Source organism: Narcine bancroftii, chromosome 4, assembly GCF_036971445.1.
Source record: "Narcine bancroftii isolate sNarBan1 chromosome 4, sNarBan1.hap1, whole genome shotgun sequence".
Lineage (NCBI taxonomy): Eukaryota > Metazoa > Chordata > Chondrichthyes > Torpediniformes > Narcinidae > Narcine > Narcine bancroftii.
Window position 1 is genome coordinate 43,397,497 of NC_091472.1, and position 10,105 is coordinate 43,407,601.

Below are 10,105 nucleotides of genomic sequence, written 5' to 3' on the forward strand. Positions count from 1 at the left end.
TGTTGGAGGAGAAAATATTTGAGGGCTTATCAGTCTCCGTGATCAACTTCCATGCAGAACCTGAACAACAGGAATATGGAGGAGGGCCAGAGGAAAAGGTACGTAACTCATTTGCATCTTTGCATGAAGTACCCATTGATATTGGCCTTTGATACAGTTGCTGGAGACGCATGACAGAAGGTTGTAGGATGGTGAAGGCCACTGTTTAAATTAAAATCCAAGGTCTTGGTAAGCGGTCTGCAAGGGTCTTCAAGGGTCTACGTTAGATAGTTTTGTACTTTGCACCTATTATCCAATACATCATTTAGACATCAAAGAATTCATCAGCTGCAACCACTTGATAGCCACATGTAAACCTAGGTTTTCTCAAAGATATTGTGTCGGGAGAGATAATAACCCAACAAGTATCAGAGACTGAAGTTGGTATCTTTTGTGCCCCACATAGCTTGAATTTATACTGAATTTTATTTTATCAATCAAAACATTACGTATTTAAATAGACACAATGCACCCTTTCACCACTGTTTTCCTTTCCAGTCCTGAAGACAATGATGTATCTAACAGCAGTTCTTCACTTGCACATTTTGCAAAAAGAGAGAAGACGAGATACAGCGAGACAGGAGACCTTTGGCTGGGGACATTTTCACATTCCCAATTTTAGTGCCTTCCTCCATTCATTCAGGACACCTGACAGGATTGACCAAGCTTCTCTACTGGGAAAGAGTCATGCCTCAGGGTTGTGCATTCTTCCATGTGAATTGTGGTGGTAAAATATGTCCATCTGACAGCAGACGTCTGGAGATCTTCAACAGATTAAGCCTGCTTAAACGGAAAAAAAATACAGCACTTTGAATTTTTTGAGGCGCTGAGGCTTTTTAAGCAATCAATGTTGCCCCCTACTGCCTGCTGTACAATACTGCTGAATAAATCCCAACACTATCACCAGAGAGGGAGTGAACATGCATACTAGAGCCATCTGAACTTAAGCAATGGTATGAATAATGGGATAAATACCTCTGAAATTTTTGTGGAAATTCAGAATTAAGAGGCAGACATAATAGAACTGTGAACCAAACTACAAATTAACCCCTCCAAATCTTTACCTTCATTATTGTCAGAGATGAGGTCATTGAGAGATCTGAAATGCTGCTTGGGCAAACTTCTTGCTGTTGAGGACTGGAGCTTTACCACAGATTCACAAATAAGGCGCCTACGAAGAGTTAAGATGTTTTATTGGGCCTGGTATAAACCAATATCCAATAAGACATGAGGGTTATTTATATATTAGATCCCTGATTTGGTAACACTTACTCCTCTGCTCCCATTCCCTTCTTAACATTTGTCTATAGAGACATTAACAGTTGGGATATTGAATGAAGGGACAAATGTAAAAAACTAGAGGGATAAGCTTAGGTTGAGGGGGGGAAATCAAAAGGTGATTACAAGGTTTATTTTCAACATGGTAGCTGTCTGAGGACGCACCACCAAGGGAAGTGATTTAGAAGCAGATACAATAGCAGTGTTCAAGAAACTCAGACAGACACAAGAACAGGCAGGGAAGGTAGGGATGTGGACCACGTGCAGATACATGGGATTAGTTTAGATTGGCAACATGATCAGTGTAGACACAGAGGGCTGAAGGGCCTGTTCCTGTGCTTTACTGTTCCATTTTCCATCCAATTTAGCAGCACTAAATACTAGAGTTTTATTCACCTGACTCCACATTTTTATGTAACTCGTTCCTTTTTCCCTTCTCAAATAGAATGTTGGCCTTCATTGTTAGAAGGATTGAATGTAGGCGCAGGGAGGTTATGCTGCACTGTACAAGGTACTGACTGGTGAGGCAGCATCTGGAGTACCACATACAGTTCTGGTCTCTTTAATTGAGGAAGGATTTACAGACAAGGTTCACCAGGATGATTCCAGAGATGAGGGGGTTAGCCTATGAAGAGAGATTGAGTCGCCTTGGACTGGACTCAGCAGAATTTAGAGGAGTAAGAGGGGATCTTATAGAAGCATATAAAATTATGAAAGGCATAGATAAGATAGCGGTAAGTAAGTTGTTTCCATTGTAGGGGAGACCAGAACTAGGGGACAGAGCCTCAAGATTCATGGTAGTAGATTTAGGATGGAAATGAGGAGGAACCGCTTTTCCCAGAGGGTGGTGAATCCATGGAGCTCACTGCCCATTGAAGCAATGAAGGCTACCTCAGTAAATATATTTAAGACAAGGTTGGATAGATTTTTACATAATAGGAGAATTAAGGGATATGGGGAAAAGGCAGATAGGTGGAGTTGAGCCTATAATCAGATCAGCCTTGATTTCATTTAAGGTGGACCAGGCTTGATAGGCCGGATGGCCTACTCCTGCTCCTATTTCTTATGTTTTATGTTCTTCTGTTATTGTCAAGGCAGAGCCATCAGGTCCCCATTCTCTGGAGCTCCATGTCTGATCCCATCTGATTACCTCTGTTTACATTTGAAGTAACATCAGAGTGCATTCCTTTAACCTATTTTTTTGGTCCCCTTTGACTATCTTCTCAGATTGTCATCACTTGCCTCCAACCACATTCATGCCCCCACCACAAACAAATGACCACAAGCTGATTTTTCTCCCTTATTATTAACCCTTTTTATAGGATTCAAGATGATTGTCTGAGATATTAATCCACCACTCTTCAAGGCAACTCAAAAAGGAAGGCATTCATGTTATTGCTCAGAGCCTCTTCTTCTTTTGTCCCAAGTGCTCTGTTGAATGAAAATACCAATGCAAGTTGCCGCTGTCCATTTGAGATCCAGAAGCCATCCATTCCCATCATTACCCACCAAAGGCTGATGGAAAAGACTGAAGTCAAGTTACAGTGTCTTACAGAAATGAAGGACTCACCAATACTTATCGCAAAGCCTTTCACTAATTTACTTTTCAGACAGAGGTTATTCACCCCACTAGTTCATGCTAGCTAACAAAGTGCCTGCTACCCTGATTCTCCTTCCCAATCTCCCAAATCCTAATCCTTGGCCATTAAATTGAGGTAACTGCAATGTGTGCATTCACCACACTTTTGCTACCCTCTGGATGAGAAAAATATTTATTCAAATCCTCTCTTTTCTTCCACCTTAAATTTATGCCTTTTTGCCAAGCGAATATTGTGGACAAAAATTAATATTCTTCTCATTTTTAAAAATCATGATGAAAACATGATTTTGTTCCAAAAATTAATAAATATATGGTAGAGTCTTGACCAACTCAAAGGAATGATTGTCAGTGTCCATGCAAAAGAAATAACCATGACTTTCCAAGAGAATGAAGAACATTGCCAAACAAAATAGCAAAGAGTAACTTGAAACAAAGCATGCCCTCTTTCGTCTTTTTATGAAACTTTCTGATAGCAAATAATGTCATGCCTATTTAATTGACTAGTGAAGTAATTCTTTCCTTGAGGTAATCCAGTTGGTGACACCAAGTATTATGAACTGCAACAATGAATCTGACTTCAGTTTCCATTCCCTCCACCCCCACCACCACCTCCCCACCAATTCTCACAGTTGCAGGTAACTCCCACACTCTGCAATTTCTATCTCTGCAACCTCTCTTTGAAACCATGCCCCAACCCGGGAAATTCATTATGTATCTTATTGGGACATGGTCCATTGCGATGTAAAAGCAGAAAACAGTGCCAAGCAACAGAAAAATGCTCACATAACTAAAGGCATGAAAAGGTAAGCCCAGATTACCGTCAATTGTCTTTCAGTTGTCCAAATGCACATCAATCATGGATTACAACACATTGATAAGGGAGTTTTTCGAGAATCAACTAATTAATTCAAGGGTCACAGAATTAAACAATCATGATCTGTCTTTTTGAACTAATTAAAAGGGTGCACATCCTTTTGCACAAGCAAACTATGATTAATTTTTTTTGTAGTTCCAACCACAACAGACCTGAAGAGCAGCGGCTCACCGCAGAGGAACCTTTACCATTGTAACAGGCCTGGTGCTTGATATTGTACCCCCTTCTACATTGAAATCTTTAAAACATTCAGTGGAGGTGTGGAGGTCAACCTTCTAACTGGCTGAAAGCTTCTGCTACGCACCATTTTTTGTCTTTTGTTTTAGAAATCTAGTTGAAATACAGTAAAAGGAAATTCACAATTACATAGCGTCAAGAAACCTGTTCCAATGAGGTGCAATCTCAAAAAGGATGTTACAACATCCCAAAGGCTTCATGCAGACTGCTACAACTTGAAGATCAAGCTCCTTAAATTCAGAAAGAATGACAACTAGGGGATCCCATTAAATAGTAATTCTTCCAGGGTACCAGACACCAGCCTCATTGAATACTGGAAGATCCATTTACAATTGCAATCACCTATATTGGTTACAAATGTCATGCAGGCCATGGAGAGTATTAAAGCAGCTGTGGTGAGCGTTGAAATAACACCATCTCACACCTTGCAGAAGAGACCTGACCTAATTTCTTCACTTTTAATTAGCTTAATGCCTACTAAAGCAAGGAAACATGTGGTGGTGGAGAAGGGCAGTCATTGCCAGTAGAAGCATCCCTTCACATATATACACTCCGAGCTCTGGGGTGAGGCTGAGTTCCCATTCCTCTGCCCAATTATCATACAGCAGCCCTGGGACACCACAAATGAGTTCTTCCCCCCCACCCACCCCTCTCCATCCCTCACCACCATTCTCCCCAGGAATGCTCCACTTCCTTCTTTGTTCCCCATCGCATCAATCCCCTCTCTTTGCATCATATTTTATTCACTTTACCATCAAAAATCTCCCAAAGAAATTGTTTTCATAGAATGTGACTTTTAATTACCTTCGGTCCCTCCTTCCGTTCAGATAGAATTCACCAGAACTACGGAAAGGTAGAGTGAGAGTAATAGAAGAAATAGGAGCAGGAGTAGACCATCTAGCCACAATGAGCCTTCTCTGCCATTCAACAGGATCTTGACTGATCTTATCATGGACCACTTACCCACCTTTTCCACAAAATAACCCTTAATTCCCCTACTATGCTACAATCTACCTATCTGAGTCTGAAATATATTTAATGAGGAAGCTTCTACTGCTGTAACATAAGGGTACACATCTGTAGGCAGAAAGACAATTCATCGTCTTGAGAATTAGATTTCTCTCTGAATGGTTTTTGAGAGATAGTCTTTCCACTGATGGGGGGAAAAAACTATCAATCCACGGTTGTCAGCAAGAAATAGAACAGGAGTGATTCCTTAAACTGATGACTGCTGAGAATGTCAACATTTCTTTTACATGGAGTAGAGTGGCTGAAACTATAATCACAGATAAGTTATGGGAATTTAGATAAGCATATGAAAGAGAAAGAATTAAAGAGTATTTTAGTGGAGATAGATAAAAAAAAGGGGAGGAATTTTGAGCAGAGCGTAAGTTCTCGCATGAATTAGTTGGGACAAAGGGTTTGTTTTTAAGCTGTATTTTCAGTGGAATTCTCTGTTGCTTTGCACACTGCTCACCATCATTGAATGTACATTTATTTTTCCTATACTTATAAATGGATATGTCTATCCACACTGTGATACAATTTTTAAATTAGTCCCTGCTGGCCTTATTTTGTAGGGCACTGGGCTAAAATTTCTCAAGCTCGTATTTAAAGTCAACAAATAAGGAAACTTTACCCTCTTTAACCTGCATGAGTCCTCAGGAGTGAGAGAATGCTGATTTCCTGCAGCACCCAGACACCAACAACTAATATTTTAGGGGAGAATTGAACCATACCTTCATGCAAAGTGGCAGACAATTCATTTTTTAATATGCTACGTTTTAATTTAGACATGCAGCACAGTTACAGGCCCTTTCACCCCATGGGCCTATGCAGCCCAGTTACACCCAATTGACCTACAAACTGCTATGTTTTGAACAGAGGGAGGAAACTAGAGCCTACGAAGGAAACCCACACAGACACAGGGAGAATGTACAAACCCCTTACAGACAGAGTTGGATTGGAGCCCTATTCACTGCCATTGTAGCAACGTCACACTGACTGTGATGCCTAGTTATGAACTGGAGGCATGCATTTCCACTGCTGTGTTGACTGCAGTATTCAATTGGAGGCAGCTTTATGATATGCTGGCCCTTCAGAAAAATATATTTCAAATGCCTCCTTACAGTGAGCTTTTTGTCCACATAACAAGCCATTCTGCTTGATGCACTAGAATAGTTAAGGCTCTGAGTCAATAATCTCTTGGGTACTCAACAAAGATTATAAATTGTAGTTATCATTCTGGGACTGTGTTCCTGGCAAGTTCATTAGAAACAAATAAAACTGGTTACTAAAATGAGATTTTAGTTTGAAGTCTCCCCTGGGAAAAGAAAAAGCAAATGAAGTGGAAAGATTTGAATTGTTTGCACTGTGTTAAGATCTTGTGTAATAGAGTCAGACAGTACTATCAGATTTACAACATGTGTGTAATAACTGAGACATGCTTTGAAATGTTGCCATATGACACTACAATAGGCTGTTGTCTCACCTGGCTGATTCATTTCCAAGTCATGCAGGAACCCTCATTGTGATCACTCTAGTTTAAGGGAAAAGCTTTGAAATTGGGTGGCGGGGGGTGGGGGGAGGGGGGGTGGTGGAGGGTGTTTAGTTGGAGATGGGGACTGGGTATGCTTCCATGCTTGTGAAAAGGCTAAAATGTAAACAATACAGTCAGAGACAAACAAGAGAGATCTGTTGGCTGCCAGTGTCCTTTGCCGACATATTTAGAATTTAACATTTTATACTTGTCAGTTTATTATTGAGGACACCTGGGTACAAGCTCATCGTTAAAAGCACAAACTCAATTTTATTATATCCAATAAAATTCAAAGCAATCTGGAGAGCTGCTGGGGATTTTTCAGTAATCTTTACTTTTCAAATAAATTCACTTGCAAAAATTGGTGTTAATTAATAATATTCCTGGTCATTTTCCAATAATAGTTTACTGTTTTATTCTAATGGCTCATTGCATTAATAAAAAAATCTACCGAAATATATTCCTTAGCCAGCAATCTACATCCTATCAATGTTACCATTTGCATTGCCTCGCCTTCCTTTCCTGACTCACGCCACAGGTCACAGCAGCCATTGCTGATCTTATCCGAGTGACCCCAGCTGCAGGGCTCGGTATCTTGCCCCACCTTCATCATGCAAGCCCAGGTTCAGCAAGAACCTCTTCCTAGCCAAACGATCATGTCTTTTTTAAATAGCTTCGCTCAGATCACGCAAAACAAAACAACCAACACGAGACTTGCTCACCTGCATGGATTACTTTCAAGCACTATTGATATCAGCACAAGAGTTTGCTTTTTTTTCCCATCCAATTCTACTTCCCCTCTCCTCCCAGAATCCTCTAACACTGTGTTTCCCAGTAAAAATGATTCCCTATCTCACACATTATCCTTGTACCGGAAGGATACTTCTGACATAATTCTTCTTGTTAATTCCCTCTCCCTCTTATCATTAATAGCGTGGGTGGAGATGAGGTGAAAATATATGCCGGTGTTGTGATTGTAGTAAAAACACAGAAATGCTGGGGGGTCTCAGCCGGTCTTACAATGTCCATAGGAGGTAAAGGTATATTACCAATGTTTTGGGCCTGAGCCCTTCTTCAAGATGGAGAAGAAATTGGCAGAGAAATAGGGGAGGCACTTGGTTTTTGCTGAGTTTTCAACATAATTGGTGATGGGCAATATTGATATTGCTGTGCAGCTGTGAGTGCGGTCTTGTAGGTCACTGAGTCACCAAATTATACTTTCAACCCATGTCCATGGTAACCACTAAGTAACCATCTATATTAATGACCAGCAGACATTTCACAATGTTTTCTGAATTTTCATTATCGTCAATTCTTAGATGTATTCGCGGTCACTGGGAAGAAATTATTTAGATCTTGCTCCAGAGTCACACTAATTTAGTGTGGAGAATTTGTTCTTTATGTGTGGCATAAATGTTCACTAATTCAAGAGTACAGAGAGTGAACAAGTTCAAGAGAAATAATTGCTCATTATTTTCATGAAATTATTATTTTTTATGTATATTTATGATTTTAATAAAAATGGTGAACAGAAGAAATGTCTATAAGTATTTTTGTACTCTGAATCCAGAGGAAATTATTTTGCAATCTGTTCATTTCACATCCTTCTTCCTCCATTCCTCTCATTTCAATTTATTTCTTGTATCTTTTGAACTGAAATATTAATAACTGAGAAATGTTCATTATGGGATTGCTGGAGCTAAAATCCTTTCCTTCCTATGTCCAAGCTTACACTGGCAATAACAGCAACATGTTCCCAGCACCAGCTGAGATAAGCTACCTCAGCACTGACTGAGGATCGAATCTGCAGCCTTCCTTATCCTCCTTGGCTTAAGCATTAACCCTGCAAGGCTATTAGAGCTCATGTTCATTAACCTTCCCACAGTCAGCAATCATTAAACACATCCATAAGGCATTTAATATGCCTTATGTGTCATGCCGAATCACAAAAGTTCAAATAAACAGAGCAAAATGGCTGTGCCTGGTTTAAAATGGGTCAGTTGATTATTTACTACAACACAAAGGATATTAGAATTATACCAAGTTAAACAATTAATGTCTCTGTTACCATGTTACAATCATGAGACCTGATAAATCCAGGATTATTTCTCAGAACAAATGATAAACAAGAACTGTACAGGTTCTTCTTTCAGTACTGAGATATTGATCATAAAATAAAATCTAAATTTGTTAATATACTACATGTGCACTATAAGATAAATCAAGCATACTTATCTTCAGGCAGCGAGATAAGTGTTAGATAGGGCTCTGATTGCAAAGATGAAAAGAAATAAGTACAATTTTGTTTGTTTGCTCTGTGTGAAGATTGCCACATTTACAATTAACTTTGACTCCTTCTCCAGCAGTCTTGACTCTATACCACACAAAAGTCGTGTGAAGGTTGGCTGCAGAACCTGATCAGATAATTGAGGCTAACATTCCACCACAACACTGTATTGTCAGAGGCACTGTTCTTTGGTGCAATAAGGTCCCACCTTGTGGCCTTCTCTTCATTGGAGAGACCAGACGCAGATTGGGAGATCACTTCACTCAGCACCTCAACTCTGTCTGTCACCACAGAGACGTCCCAGTAGCCATCCATTTCAATTCTGAGTCACACTCCCACACTCACATGGCCTTATGTAGTATCCCACCCTGACCATCTGCAGATTGTTAGAACAGCCCTTATTTTTCATCTGGGCACTCTCCAGCCAAATGGCATTAACATTGACTTCTCTGCTTTCTGCTAAACTTACTTGCCTTTTCTTTCCCTTCCCTCTTTCCAGTCTTTCCAGTTCTCCCCCTTCCCCCTCTACCTACCCAGCTATCCTTCCTCTCCCAATCGCTGCTGCCCCTCCCTCCCTTCTCCATTTATCATCTCCTGCCTTTGCCTCCCCCCTTCCCCCTCCATCTTTTTGCTCAGACGCCTGCCAACATTCTCTCATACCTTGATGAAGGCCTCAAGCCTGAAATGTCAGTTATGTATCTTTACCTTTGCTGCATTAAGGTTGATCTGCCGAGTTTCTCCAGTTTTTTGTGATTTTACTTCAACCACAGTGTCTACAGATTTTCATGATTTGCCTTTCAGTTCAAGTTGGATGTAAGTGAATTCACAGCTTTACTTAAAAGAAATCAGAAAATTCCTCCTGCTGTGCTCTGGCCAATGGTCTTTTATGAGGAAATCTCACCGAAAACTCTCTGGATTAGCTCTGTGCGTGGGATTTTTGGGATACCTCTTGTGGCTGAATATAATGTGGTCTGGATATCAAAGGAATTCATAACCACATAATGGTAGACTATGTGGCCTCCTGCAAATGCCCCATTATTGAATCAAGTCATGGCTGATCTGATCTTTGCTCTTAACTTGACTTTCTTGCGCCATTCCTCATTACCTTTATTTCTTTGCGCATACTCAGTGAGTCAGCATCCAACGCTCCATCGTCAAGAAGTCCACAGATGGGAGAAGATATTTCTTCTCACCTCAACCTTAAATGGATGTCCCTTTAGCATGAGACTTGGGCCCTGGTTAAGTCAGTGC

General features: G+C 40.4%; 1 long non-coding RNA gene across 1 annotated transcript; it reads right to left on the reverse strand.

The window, feature by feature from the left end:
• Positions 1-446: 446 nt before the first annotated feature.
• LOC138759823 (uncharacterized) lies at positions 447-8,938 on the reverse strand. Its single transcript, XR_011355122.1, has 3 exons — positions 8,799-8,938; positions 1,104-1,210; positions 447-819 (listed from the first exon to the last, which is right to left on the reverse strand). It is a non-coding gene; the product is annotated as an uncharacterized lncRNA (long non-coding RNA).
• Between the last annotated feature and the right edge of the window lie 1,167 nt (positions 8,939-10,105).